The sequence below is a fragment of the Tenebrio molitor genome, chromosome 6 (genome assembly GCF_963966145.1).
Source record: "Tenebrio molitor chromosome 6, icTenMoli1.1, whole genome shotgun sequence".
Lineage (NCBI taxonomy): Eukaryota > Metazoa > Arthropoda > Insecta > Coleoptera > Tenebrionidae > Tenebrio > Tenebrio molitor.
Genome location: NC_091051.1, coordinates 22,360,809 through 22,375,733, shown reverse-complemented (window position 1 = coordinate 22,375,733; position 14,925 = coordinate 22,360,809). Strand labels below are relative to the sequence as shown.

Below are 14,925 nucleotides of genomic sequence, written 5' to 3'. Positions count from 1 at the left end.
ATTTACGAGATATCCAGAACTCTCATCCGACAACCAAATGACTGACGTAATTGACTTCCATTTTCTTAGGCCGTTGAATTTATTGAATGTTAAATTTATTTAGTTGAAGAAATTCAGAAATGGAAAGGAAAGAAGCTTTACGTGAAATCGTTAGTTTCTGATAAAAGTCACAAAATAATATAACATAAAACATAGGGAAATATTCGACAAGGGATACACTCCAAACTGATAAAATAAAATTTTATTCATAAGAAAAGTTAAATTAATTTGCCAACATATCAAATTAAAGATATGAAACAGCTGCAACAGCACAATCAAAAAACAAATTCACATTCTCGCTAGCACAAGTGAGCCAGGATCGGCCTCCACTTTTCAAGGCCAGTGCAAATTCAAATTTTCACGGGCATGAGTGAGCTAGGATCGGCCTCTCTTATCTCCTGGTAACATGAGGAGAACTTTCTCAGTCAATTTTTCTGACATTTTCAATTTTGTATAGATAGTACACTTCATTCGCGAGGAATGTACGTCAAAATTATACTGATGACACATCTAAACTGTCACTTTCAAAATTTCCTGATCGGTTACATTAATTTACCAAATTGTTGTTATTCATTTGATTCAGATGCAATAAGTTATGAATTATGTGTATGTTAAGTTCGGAATTTATGAAACATTTAAACATGATATGCAAGTATGATATAGTTTTAATAAATGTTGAACAGAACACTGAAATGCTTTTGGGACTTCAGGAAAACGCTTTCCCCGTTTAGTTCTTCTATCTGAAGTAATATTTTATTTTAATTATTTAAATATGGAAATAAATATATTTAATCGATTTTTGATTTTTTCCATACTTCTCTTCAGTTCACAAGGTAATTCCGGTGTTAGTATTTTGGTGATAAAATTAAAAAGTTTTAGGTGATGAAGAACTTATGTCGTCAGTAAAGCAATGTTATTTCTGTACTGGTGACTGTAGCGGAGAACCAGAAGCAGTAACTTGTAAAGATCCTCCTAAAGAAACCATAGTGGGTAGTTTTTTGGGTTTGGACGGACAAGGTTATGCATGTATAATTTTGATGGTGACAAAGCCCGAGGAGAAGTAAGTAACACTAAACAAGCCCATTTTACCTTAAACATTTTAAACTCTAGCACCAAAGAAAACAGTATTTGTAAAATTAAAAATTACTGACTGATTCATTTAGTATGGTAAATATTTGAATTTGTGATGGGTTCCTATTTATAAACCTCTGAAAAAAAAATTCGTTTTCCAACATTGCCATCGCTTCTTTTATCTCATTCTCCAGTGGAATGCATTCTTCACTAATTCTATCATCATCACCGCTACAATCAGGTTGGGGTGAATTATTTTTTTCTCTGCTGCTGCAACTAAGAGAACTTCTGGAGATACCGTCACCACCACCTTGCCCCAGACAGCAAGACTTCGATCTTCTAACGGTGACAATTTAATTTCTTCACCGACAACAGTTTTTAATCTGATTGCGGCAATTTTTCTATACTTTCTTCTATTGGCATTTTTCCAGTCACTAAATCGCTGTCAATTTATAAATATTCAATAGGTGAAGTAATAAAAAATGTATTAATTATCTTTGCCCATTCCTTTGGCGATAAAACTGGACCAGTACCAATGCCTAACCTCAAAATATATATCCAAATTCCAAATGTGACTTGTTGTGAACGGATGATATGAAAAGTTGATATTGAAATTAAAAAGGAGCTAAAAAAAGCAAGTTACAGTTAGTGTTGAAAGTGGCCACCAACGTTTGTTAATTCAATTTAGTAAATTGTAACAATTGTCAATTGAATTGATGACATTTATTGACAGAACTAATAGTTCGGCACATCAAAAAAAAGTAAAGCGGTGCAAGAATATTTACATGTGCAAAAATTCCAAAGCAAACTAGATGAAAATCATTTTGTTCCATACTGTAGCACTGTAAGGCAAATGCTTACAGAGATATTTAGAGAATACGAATTTTATGTATCTCTATAAGGACGTTTCTTACATTGCTCTCTGAGCTACATACTGTAACTTTTTATATTATGCAGTGAAATTTTAGAGAATAGCACTTATACCTAATACATTAATTAGGGCATAATTTCAGGGCAAAAATGTTACTGCTTGAAGAATATAAAAAAATTTGCGTGCGCTAGGTACTACTCTCTCTACGTAGAATTTTGTGACTTTTATGTTAACCAATTCTCGCTGGACAAACTACACTGAACTCCAAAATTAACGCATCACTTTGATTTTTTTAATTAAAAAAGCAAGTTTTGAAACATTAAAAAAAATATTTTAACAACAATAACAGCCGAACCATGGGAAATCGTTTAAACACATTTTCTTACAAAAAAGCACATAAATGTAAAAAAAATTACAAAAATTCGAAAAGATAACATCACGAGTAAAAATGAGAAATCGAAAAAACCATCTAAATTTAAAGATTATTTTCCTGAAATCTTGTATTGTCTCCTCTAGCGTTAATTACAGCTTGATAACGTTCTGGCATGTTAAGAATGAGGTTTCTATTATGGTTTTGGCCTATATTTTCCCAAATATCCAGAAGTGCTCTTGTTAGCTGACTGAAGTGATTTGGATGCCCTTCCATTGCCCGTAACTGTTTTTCCATATTATCCCATAAGTGCTGAGTTGGATTGAGGTCAGGGTTACGTGCTGACCACTCCATAACTGAATTTTCAATATTCCCAAATTAGTCAGAAACTACCCTTGCAATATGTGGCCGTCCATTATTCTGCATATAAATAAAGTCTTGCCCTACGAATGGGACAAATGGTACAACAACAGGTTCCAAGATGTTTGTGATATATCAATGTGCATTTAAATTGCGTCTATCTAAAACCACCAGCTCTGTAGCTACGTCTAAAGATATTCCTATCCATACCATTATTGACCCTCCTCCAAAACTCTCTTTAGTAACGAAATTACATTGCGCATATTGCTCACCAGGTCGTCTATACACTATTACCTCTCCGTCAGACTCGGATTGACAGAACCTGGATTCATCGAAAACCAAAACTCTGTGGCAATCCTGTTCGACCCAATTGACATGTTCTAATGCAAAGTTTCAGCAGGCCCTCCGAAGGGTTGCAGTTAACTTGGGTTCAGTAGCTGGTCTTCTCGGATGTATCTGATCCTCCTTTAGTCGTTTTCTAACCGTATTTTCAATCAGACGGAGTGCATATTGTCTAACATGCGATCATAAAAAATAGGAGAACAGTGAGAAACCCTTCTCTAATGCTTATTAATTTTAAGTATTGGTCCTGGTGAGGTGTTGTGATTCGTTTTCGGCCTTTTCCAGGCCTCCTTGTGTGTCGTCCAGTCTCCCGACGTCTTCTTAGAACTTTAGATACGATAGATTGGTTCGAATCAAAGCGATATGCTATAGTCCTCTGACTCTTTTTTCTCTCTGAGCTAACAAAAGCACTTGCACAGACTTTTTAAATGCTAAGTTGTTCCTAACATCACTCATTTGTGTCAATACTGATTCAATTTTTCAACTGCTATTAAAAAATTATTTTCTAGTAAATTTCAAAATTTAACAAAAACGATATTTTTGCTCATTTTTGTAAATAGTGGCTGAAAATTTTAATTACATTTGTAGCATTATCTATGCTTCTCCTCTATTTTCAGTGTGTATAACAATTTTTTGCTTTAAAGTAAAACTCTCCAAAAAAATCGTAAAAATTCAAGTGATGCGTTAATTTTGGAGTTCAGTGTATAACTGTTTCAAAATAAATTACAAATAACAACTTTTTTTGTTCGACACTGTTAAAATTTGAGAATTTTCTCCTGTGTGAACGAATTTTGATAAATGTCACAACTTGTCAAAAGGAAACGTCAAGCTAATTTTAAAGATTTTAAGCTATTTGGAGTCTTTAAGGAGCTCGTCGAACAAAAAAACCTTGTATTCAACTCGTTCGTGTGTAAATTAAGGTTTTTGGGCATGAGTGGGCCAATTTAAAACGCGAGTGGAACGAGTGTTTTAAAGACCCACGACCGTACTGTCCCCTGCTCTCTCTCTCTCTCTTTTTTTATGTAAAACACCGGCTTGGTAAATCGAAGTGTAAATGGTGTGGGTCCTGTCAGTTAAATTTTTTCTTATTACTGTCGTAACGTCAATTTACTGTCTGTTGTATAAACTACATACGAGATTCCAGAACATTTTGGTCCTTCGAACCGGTGACTTTGCAGTTTTGGATGCGTTTTTTCGACCGCGGAAACAAATGGTCGACCAGATCTGGTCGACATTCTGTGCATTCGTCCCCATAGTGGTTCAACACTAATCCAATCTCCGTTGCCGATTTCGCCCATTACTTGAGATTCCACGGCAGGGGGAATTACACCGAGTTCAGCCAGATTAAACTATGGCCGCTAAGCTTTTCAAGAAGCAGAGTGAGTAAGTCCAGCGCATCACTGATTGGCCGCAAGTGATTTCGGACCGCATCTAGCAAGGTTAACTTACCGCTAATCCATAAGTTGATCGACATGTCTCTAGAGACTCTGGCAAGGTACTGGGATGATTTCTGTGTGAATCATCAAACCCTAGAAGTAGACCCGGGATTCAAGGCTATCTAGCATTCTTTCGACGACGCTTACGGTGCCGCTTCCCTAGCATATGTCATAGACGCCAGTCAAGTGGAGACATTGTGGCCCCAGCCTACTGCCGCTCCATAGGAAGCATCGCCGGTTCGAGAGACCCGACATGAGACCCTCCCCCCTCTTCCGCGATTGAACCTTCTCATTTTGCAAAGTCGTACGCCGATTGGGAAGTATTCTGAGACGCATTCAAAGAGCTTGTCCGTCGTGACTAGAGCCGATGTCCCGAAATTCCAGAAGTTGCTGCTGTTGAAACAATTGTTAAACGACCCAGCAGCATTGCTCGTCGAGAACATCGCGACCACCGAGGCAAATTTGGAGCCCGCCTGGGAAACAATTTACCCGCCGTACTCAACATCCTGCTCACGTGCACCTCGTAGAGCTGTTCGATCTGCCCATGCTGTCAAAAAGCTCCCATGCCGACATGCGACAGCATAAGAGAGAGGGTTCGCGATCTTCGCGTTTGCCCCATCGATCTCTTCTTCCTTACACTGAACCGACCAGGTGGCACCATCCGCTGCGCCTGACAGCACTTAACAATTTCGAGGACCAGAGAGTGCCAAGAGAGTTGGTTCTCTGAATACTCGACCACCACCTGGTCTTACAGCCAGGTGACGCTGGTCTGGATAAACGACCATCTCTGGAAGACCTTCGTCGCGAACCGTGTGTCACACATCCAGTTTTCGCTTCCATTACTCCATTGGAAATACGTACCCAGCGCTGAGAACCCGGCTGACGTCGGTTCGCGTGGGACCGACTCGAACCTTCTCCGCGACTCGCCCCTCTGTTAGCACGAACCCCCTTGGCTCTGCGACGAGGAGGTGAAGAGGCTCCAAGAAAGCTCCACACACATCTCGCCCAGACAGATTAGAAACAATGACACTGCTGACCAGGTATTCCTCTTTCTCGAAGCTGCTCCGTGTTGTGTTACCGCGTTGTACGTCCACTTCTACCGATCCTGCCGCTCGCGCGATTCGCCGGACTTCTCGCGCGTGGACGAGATCCGCGATGCCAGGCTCTGCTTGATCAAGCACGAGCAGATGATATGCTACCCCGAGGAATTAGCTGCCATCGATAGACACGGCTCGCCATCAGAACGCTCGCCTCTGCTTCCACTCCATCCGATTCTCGACCCTGACGGCACCATCAGATTTTGAGGGCGCCTGGAGAACTCCTACGTCCCACTCAACGAGCGTCACCCACCGATCCTGACCAAGTCATCTCCACTCACCCAGCTCTTCATCGCAAGTGCCCATGCATTGATGCTCCACGCAGGTGCCACTCTGGCGACCAGTTTTCTACTACACCAAATATGGATTCCCGGAGCCCGAGCCTCAGAAAAGAAGTTCGTTCACGGCTGCGTGCAGTGCCTCCGATTCCGACCTCGCTAGAGTGCGCAGTTGATGGGTCACCTAACCACTTCTCGAGTCATCCCGTCGCACCCTTCCTCTCGCACACGTTTCGAATACGCCGGTCTGATCATATGCTGCACCACATCTAGCGGCGGCCACAAGGTATACAAGACTTTCATCGCCCTATTGGCATACACGCCGAGCTCTTCTCCGACAACGGTACGACCTTCATGGGTACTGACGCCGAGCTCTGTGTATGTTCCGGGTCGCCTCGGAGTTCTACAAGAACGTCTCACCGCAACTGGCACAAGATAGAACCCCCTCGTCTTTCGTCCCTCCGTGCGCATCCCACCTCCGTGGCCTATGAAAAGCCGAAATGAAGTCAGTGACGTCGCTTCAGCTGAAGGCCATAGAATCCAACACCTTGACGTTCGAGGAACTGACCACACTCCTGGTCTAGGTCAAGGCTTGCCTCAAGTCGAGACCCCTGACAACCCTCTCCTTCGACACCTCGAATCCAAAGATAACATGTTTTTTATTTAATCTAACACATTAGTCTTTGGTTAGTTATAACTTGGAGAATTGTTGAAATAAAATAACTTCTAAGGAAATTCGTCTCAACAAATTACCCGCTGGATTCCTTGAGGGAATTTTGTCCACCTCAATTAGAGGATTCTTAAAACTAACTGTTAATAGTTATTTACATTACAAATGCGGCTATATTTTACAGCGCGAGGTTTTTAGATTGAAACACGACCGCGAAGCGGGAGTGTTTTAACAAACATGATTATGACATGATTATGTACACATCTAAGTCTACGAAATTGGGAAATGTCATTTTACCACGACACTTTGTAGGGTAGAACCATTACCTCCTAAAGAACAAGGCCTGATGGCTGGCCCGAGACGTGTTTACTAGTAGTCATACCCAACTACTGCTTTTGCCCGGACGATCGCTGTATGCATGTATAGAAAATAAATGAGGATTTCCTGTAGAAACGGGGCTGAACCCTCAGTCACACCCCATTCGATTTGTTTGCAAAATGAAAAACGAAATTACAAAGCAAACCATTATAAATAACAAATTTAAAATAATGACTCGAAAATTACTTGCGATTTAAAGGATACGCACTTGTCCGATATACATTTTTATAATTTGAAGGATTATGACTATGTGAAAAACAAATATCTTACGAAATTATAAATAATGCCAAGTATACCTACAATACGAGTATGTACTCGTAATTATTTATTTGAAACGGTGTTGTGCTGCCTTTTTTATTTTAACCTAATCAATAGTTGGATTTTCCGCAATAATTTTGTGTGTGTTTGCTGTACTAGTGATGATGAATTTCACAATTGTGTATGATTTTCACAATTAATTAATATTGAGACAGTAGGTAATGTTCTGATTCGTGCAGATGCCGGTAATTAAAAACTAAATTAATTACACTTTTTTTTTCAATTACCAATACTCAAAAATTTATTCTCATAACTTTTTAGTAGTTATTGAACAATACATAGCTGATTAAAACTACACGAACAGCAATATCCTGATCTTGCGGAAATGAAAACACCGTCACGATTGGATTGCCATCGCTCCAGAATTTTTGTTGTGGGACGAGTTAGTCCACGAACTGATGGTACGGGGTACTGTCGTGTCCGAAACCGACCTATTGGAGCGACTAGCTTTTACCTTAGGTACTACTTGTCGGTGGAAAGGGAAGGGATTATATTCGACAGGAAGGTGAATTTAGATCCGGACCTGAAATTGACGAGGTGGAAGGAGATTGTGAGGGAGATCCGTGCGCTCTCTTTTAAAGAGTGTGGGACGAGAATGCATTGCTGGTGGCATCCTCTAAGTTGACACATTACGGGGTCGACCAAAATTTTGGGCTAGTGTCGGGAAGCGTTAGAACTAAGAGGGTGCATAGCTGATTAAAACTACACGAAGAGCAATATCCTGATCTTGCGGAAATGAAAACACCATCACGATTGGAGCGTCGCCATAGCCCTTGCACAGTGGTACACAACACCCGTATGGCATCTTCGACCATGTCTTTAAACACTTTATTATATACACTCGGCATTAAACGAATGAGAATAACATAACCTAACATCTTGCAAGTTGAAACCACCGTTCAAAACACTCACATTAATGGGTTTTTGACGAAAAGCACAAAATACAATAATGTACGAATATCCTACCAACACACTTTTGCAAGACTAAACTGTAATAGCACGTACTATCTGTGAAAATTAGTCAGATAAAAAGCCGACTCTGAACGCGGCGTAAGGGCTGACTTTGTGTTATGATGACTACTAGCAAAATGTCACGTGATGAACACGTCAGAGCACTCAGGCCTTGTTATTTAGGAGGTAATAGTAGAACTACCTAGCGACAGGACTATTAATGATTAAAATATTTTAGGCATGTGAAGGAATGGATTGGAAACCCTTCATTAATTAAGAAAGATGAAACTTTTAAATATAAAGGTTGTATAAAGTATGCTGTCAACTATTCAACATTTTGTTCCGAAATTGACGCTCAAGATGGTAATGATTGTGTGTATTGTATACAAGACTTATGCAACTGGAAACCAAACGGAAATGTACGAAATTATTTTTCTCCACTGTTTTATGTTTTACCAAATGTGATATTGTTTTTTAATTTGTTTTAAATGGTACATTATTTAATCTTCCCAGTTTGAAATTTTTGCATTATCTGAAAAACGCCAAAACAGGTCACTTTTGATATCCAAGAAATGCCATTCAGCTTCTTATCATTAGAGGAATCAAGTGATGAGTAAATTTTAAATTTAAATTCTTTATAACCATACTAAAATTATAGTTTTTTCGTCATATTATTAGAAAAATTGCACTGGGAACTGCGGTCAAGTGATATCACTGATATCTCACTTTAAAGCAATTTAAATTTTCTTTGCGATAATATCTTCATTTTACTATGGTTTACATAGCATTAGTTTATTAAATGTTCTCAAAGTAAACCATTTTGCAGTATTATTGCAAAAAAAAATATAAAATGCTTAAAAATTATGTATCACTGACCCCTCCTCCCTGTAATGAATCGTGAGAGGCCGGTCACCCTAGCCAGAAGGATGAAATTGCTCTGCTGAATTTGTTGATATTCAGTGTCCCATTCCATATCAAAATTGACTCGTTTCCGTGTTTTTCACGTAGGTGTAGTTTTCCAGATATTTCTCACTGTGAATTTTCGTTGGACCACTGTATTTTTACATCGAATAGTATTTATTACTAACTATACCTGGTGTCCCAATGATTTCTACGTGGAAGATTGTGCATCTACTATGGACGATAAAAGGAAAATTTCGATGTAGATTTGAAGTTGTTCTAGAGCTGCATCCCCTAACAATCGATTTAATATAGTGAGGATCAAAAGTATGGAATACTGGAAACAAAAATTATTCAGATCATTTTCACTTTCTGCCCCTTCCGGTTTCCGAGCAATCACGTCATCCTCATGTTTGTTAAATGGATAGACTAATTTTTTTTCTGATTTTCAATTTGGATTTACGTCTGAAATTTCCACAAAAAAAATATGAGAAGGATACTGTTACGTTATTGTTTACCAAAAAAAAAGGTTTTTTTGGGGCGGGATTCCTTATTTTCGGTGAAAGGACAACGATTTTTATAAAATTGGCTTCCAGTCGGGTCTCACAGCTGACGCTTCGAAAATGCGGAGGTGGGACGACGAAATCGTGACACCGCCCGGAGTTCGGGAGAATGACACACAATCTTCCAAGTAATCGTTTATTCAGATTCTATTAACGGAACAAAGGTAATAGACAAACTTAGATAAAGGATGGAACCCGACCAGCCTGATGGCGCGTACAAGATTAAGCGACCCTAACAATTGACACTCCTTGAAGGGTTCTTCTCCTGGGCCTGGCCGTCAACCGGCCGAGTCCCGGTGAAACAAAAAAATTCCTTAAACGAGGGAGGAAGGGCGACTGTTCCTCGTCAACGCCGCTATTCGGCTACACTGCCCACATAAGCGAGGAGGTCCTCGGAGTCCTTCCTCGCTCCAAAAAATTTGAAATTGAATTTCGTTCCTTCAATGAGGCCCTGAGAAGAACCCGTGCAAAAAATAATCGGTGATTCCAGGTGAAGTCGCGCACGGTCTGATAAGCATTCGCGAATATAAAAACCCGACAGACTTGATAAATAATAAACATCTTTAAAAATTTTGATGAAAAGCTAAATTCAAGTGGCTTTCAACAAAACCTCAACCTAACAGTCGAACAAATTATGAAACTCTAAGCGAACGTCATAATTACATTAAATAAGCACGATTGAAAAACATTCACTCGTCCAAATAATGAGTTTGCGATAGAAATTTGACAAAGTTAAACACTGAGATTCTCGCTCAACTAGTTCGACGGGGAAAGAAACTACAAAAAATTATTATTATTTTTTTGGGATGCCACGGCCTGTGAGTGGTGAAGGGTATCACCGCTACTACAGAACTCGGTTCTGGTGGCTTCGAAGTCCGGGTTCCTCCAGGAGAGCTTCGGGGACGACACGGCCCAGCAGATGTCGATGTGGGATTAGATCCGCTTCTGCGTGCAGTTCGGAGAACCTTCCATGGCGGAAGTCGTAAATCCGTTTCAACGATCCGGCCTGGATTTCTTGGGAACTCGCTCCTCCAACCTTCTTCTCTTCCACCACGTCCACACCAGCACCTGTCGCACACTAAATTTCCCCCTACAATTCCTCCTTGAACACTTGAAAAATACCACGGCAAAAGATCGTAAAAACTTCCATGACTCGAGCTGGTTCCCCCCTTATATGTTTTTTGCCCCTCTCCCTTATATGTTTTTTGCCCCTCTCCCGAGGGTCTATCTTCGGCAACTACGGAAACACCGCTGGCCGTACGCACGTTAATCGAACGTTAGAGAATATTCCAGAAAATCGATTTGGTGGGAAATTTAAATCGTAACAATACTCACGTGACTAAAATTCGATATTTTGTAATTCCGATATCAACAAACTAACACAACAATAGTATATCATGCAACAAGGTTTGTAAATGCCATTTTAGTCATGAGTTTTAGGCACGAGTCTAAAACACGGGATTGGTTTTTTGAGGTGTTAGTTCGTAGCGGTTTAAGGAGACCTGGAAGACAATCGGTGAGCTGGATCACCAGCCCAGAGGTGGGACACCGTTGAGGGTAACTTTTTTCAAGTACACTGCCATAAGTTCGACTTGTGTTGTCGACTCTGCGGTGGGACGGACGACGTCTGCTCCGGAGTTTCCGGCTTCGACTGAGTTTGCTTGGTGGAGAATGGGCCTGGACCTACGGGAGACAACCTCAGTACCGAAAGAGAGAGCCTGAATGGGTGGTGAGTTGCGGGGTTGCGCTATTGCCAACCGTATGTAATCTGTCATAGAAATTGCCATCGCTCCTGAGTTTTTGTTGCGGGACGAGCTAGTCCACGAACTGATGGTACGAGGTACTGTCGTGTCCGAAACCGACCTATTGGAGCGACTAGCTTGTAAGGAAGGGATTATATTCGACAGAAAGATGAATTTAGATCCAGACCTGAAATTGACGAGGTGGAAGGAGATTGTGGGGGAGATCCGCGCGCTCTCTTCTAAAGGGTATGGGACGAGAACGCATTGCTGGTGGCATCCTCTAAGTTCATATAGGTACAGAGTGATCAACAATGACTGAGTCTGTTGGCAATGAAACAATTGAAAAGTTTTGGTGTTTTTTTGTCTAGTAATTGGCATTGACCGGGTGTTTTAACTTGACATGACATTAAGAGAAAATTGGGTTATGTCGGTTAAGTGCCACCTGTGGATCTGTGGTTGGCAATCGGTGGTAAGCCAAGATACAATAAATGTTGAAAATGTCTGGTTCGTAAAGTTCTGGTCGTGTATTTGTGCCGTGCAGTGTATTTCTAATTTCTTTCCTGAATCGTGATGTCTCAAGTACAAAAATTGGTGGAGAGTGCAGACGCAACAGCGAGACATCAGCAAAGAAATTTTAAAATCTACGGTGTTGATCCATTTAGAAGATGCCGATGTAAGTTAAATAGCGTGTGCAGGGAACTGTGTACGATGTACTCACATATAGTGATTGAATAGCAGATGGAAGGTTTCAGGAGTTTGAATGCACAGCGATTCTTTGGAGCTGCATTTGTAATAAATGTGAGGCAATGAAAATAAATAACTACACCATAGTAGTGGGATATGTAAGTTCTGTTTTTATCTCTTAATCAGAATTTTGATTTTTTTATAGATTGTAGATTGTAACATTCACAAAGAATGTTTTGCAATGTCCACTACAATATGAATAATTGTCAAGATCACGGTACTGTGGAAAGAGGACATTGTATGTACATTTAGGTATGGCAGGTGGTGGTGAAGTTTGTAGTCATGCAGGTGCTCTTCTGTACACCTTAGAACATGTTTACAACTCTTTAGAACAAGGATTTTAATGAAGGATGTGAAGCAAAACAAAACAAGAAGGACATTTATTACACTACAGGTACTGTTCAAATTGCGCGCCATCATGATGCAAACATATGTTCACTCTTCTTTTTAGACTCTCAAAAACGTTAATCAGCATTTGAGGAGTGATGTTTGCAATTTCTTGAGTAATGGCAACTTGCAATTCCTCAGCTGTGTGTAAATTTCTAGCAAAAACTTTATTTTTGAGATGTCCAAACAGAAAGAAATCTAGCGGAGTAAGATCCGGCGATCTACTTGGCCAAATTCCTCTGCTTATCACTCTATTTCCAAAGAATTGGCGCAAGTACTGCATTGTATTAAATGCAGTATGTGCTGTAGCAGAATCCTGTTGGAAATGGCCATGCTGAAGCTCTTGGTCATCTAGTTCATTGATAAACGGGTTCAATATCCGATTTATGTACCTATCTGAATTAATGGTAAAATTTAAAAAATATGGACCAATTATTCGTTGCCTAGACATGGCCCCCTATACATCCACTTTAACAGGGTGCAAAGTTCTTGTTAAAGTTGCATGTGGATTTTCCTCTGACCATATTCTGTAGTTTTGCGAATTTACAAATCTATCCAAATGAAACCAACTTTCATCTGAGAAAAAAGTTTGGTTGAGTACATCATCATTCATTTCCTGAATGAACCAGTTGCAAAAATTAACCCTTTCTTGGTAATCTGGAGGATGCAAGGATTGGATCATGGAGAACTTGTAAGGGTAACGCTTTAATTTTTTCTTTAAGACAGTTACACAACTGCCATATGATACGCCTGTAAAAAAGGAAAAGGAATGACGGGATTTTTACTGGTAAGGATTACTAGGCCCTTAAATGTGCCTTGTAAACAACTTTGGATGTTTGTCGTTTAGATAAAGATCAGACCTGTCTGGAGTGAAAGCTTTCTCACTGATTTTCGAGGATCTTCATCCATTCGATTTCTAATGTCCTCGACTACATCTTCCGTAAGGGTAGATGATCTACCGACGGGTTTCGGCTTCTTTACATCACCTGTTTGCAAGTAACGCTGGACCAACCGCATACAGTGCTGTCTAAATACCGGCAAGGTGACAACTTCTTCAGGGGACATGCCCCGAAATTGGTTGAATGCCTCGTCCGTAGAATACTTATAAAAAGCTAGTGATGAAAATTATTTTTTTGTTCGACACTGTCAGAATTTGCGAATTTTCTCCTGTGTGAACGGATTTTGATAAATTTGACAACTTGTCAAAACGAAATGTCAAGCTAATGTTAAAGATTTTTAGCGATTTGGAGCCTTTAAGAGGCTCGTCGAACAAAAAAACATTGTATTCAACTCGTTCTTGTATAATTTTGGCTTTTTTTGGCACTCGTGGTCCACTCATGCCAAAAAAGCCAAAATTACACACGAACTCGTTAAATAAATAACTATGTTGTGGAAGGTAAATGTTAAGTTCTGTTATGATAAGCTGTATAATCTGCCCTTTTTTAGGTCATTTTAATCATGGGAATATCAGGAGCCATGCGAAGAGACGAACTAACAAAAATGTCTATCGATGACATCATGCATGAACATTCTGTATTAATAGTGGCCGTTCCTGACACAAAAACTGGCATAAAACGAACTTTTACTGTCACCAATCCAGAATTTGTAAGATTATACCGCAAATATGCAGCTCTTGTTCCGTGTACTCATCCAGAGTTAAAAAAATATTATAAATTGTGCAGTGTCACATTTGAAACCTAAAAAATCGAAACAGCAATATAAAAAATGTTACAGTGATTTTGAGACTGATGTAACAAGAAGAATGTGAAAACCGTGTCGGATAATGTTGCATTGGCTTACCTATTTACTGGAATTTATTTATTGTGGCAGAGAAACTTTATCGGGTTATTTTTTGTTTTCTCGTTTTGATTGGTCAATATTTGTCACGCAATTGGTTGCTAAACACATGAAGGAAATAATCAAGTTAATATGCAATGGAATAAAAAAAATCAAATGCTCGCTAATGAAATGTCATACAAATGTCTATACCCCACCCACACAGTTGGCACATACATTTTCGTACATAGTTGCCATACTTATCCACAATCATTTTGAATCACCCAATAGAATATATGCTGTTATACAAGATCATATTAAATGATTGTAGTCCAAGTTGGCGTAAAAACTGAATGTAAAATTTATGGTTGCCGCTCCATATAAAAAATGATGAATAAGTGAATACACACCGTTCACACACAGGAGTTAAACTGGTTACAAAACAACTTAGTATACTTAAATTCAATCGTTAATTTAAAAAGAAAGAAATAGAATTTTCATCACCGCACTTTTCATCTAAAAAATGACACTGACAGTAACAAAAATTGACAGTTCACAGTGAAGGTACGTTTCTAATCATTTTTCGTGCCAAGTGCAAACAGAGTACGCGTGCTTGACAAATACAATATAAA

General features: G+C 39.5%; 1 long non-coding RNA gene across 3 annotated transcripts; it reads left to right on the top strand.

Moving 5' to 3' along the window:
* The first annotated feature begins 534 nt into the window (after positions 1-534).
* Positions 535-8,690, top strand: LOC138133608 (uncharacterized). 3 transcript variants are annotated; one of them, XR_011160433.1, is made up of 4 exons: positions 535-691; positions 750-872; positions 919-1,099; positions 8,420-8,690. It is a non-coding gene; the product is annotated as an uncharacterized lncRNA (long non-coding RNA). The 3 variants fall into 3 exon arrangements; XR_011160434.1 differs by having other exon boundaries at positions 535-784; XR_011160432.1 differs by having other exon boundaries at positions 535-872.
* The last annotated feature ends 6,235 nt before the right edge of the window (positions 8,691-14,925 follow it).